The sequence below is a fragment of the Pleurodeles waltl genome, chromosome 12, assembly GCF_031143425.1.
Source record: "Pleurodeles waltl isolate 20211129_DDA chromosome 12, aPleWal1.hap1.20221129, whole genome shotgun sequence".
Lineage (NCBI taxonomy): Eukaryota > Metazoa > Chordata > Amphibia > Caudata > Salamandridae > Pleurodeles > Pleurodeles waltl.
Genome location: NC_090451.1, coordinates 205,849,983 through 205,850,549, shown reverse-complemented (window position 1 = coordinate 205,850,549; position 567 = coordinate 205,849,983).

The following is a 567-nucleotide window of genomic DNA, read 5'->3' as shown; positions in this document are numbered from 1 at the left end:
TCTGCCCCACTCCAATTTGCTCCACTCCAATCCAATCCAATCCACCTCACCTCACCCCAATCCAATCCACCGCACTCCATCGCAATTCACCCCACTCCAATCCGCCAATATCCAGCCCACCACAATCCAGTCCACCCCACACCAATCGAGCCCAATCCAATCTACCCTAGTCCAATCCAATACACCTCACCCCAATCCAGTCCACTCCACCCTAATCCACTCCAGTCCAATCCACTGCGCTCCAATCCAATTCACCCCAATTCAGTACAATCCACCTCACTCTAATCCAACCCACTCCAATCCAACCACCCCACTCCAATCCAACCTATCCTACTCCAATCCAACCCATCTCTTTCCAATCCAGTCCAACCCAATCCCACTACTCCCATCCACAGCACTCCAATCAAGTCCACTGCTACCCAGTCCACCACAATCCAACCCAGTCCACCCATACCACCTCAATACAACCAACTTTAATCCACCCACTCCAGTCCAATCCAGTTCACATTAACACACGTTACTCCAATCCAGTCCACCCCTCCTCAATTAATCCACCCACCCTGCACC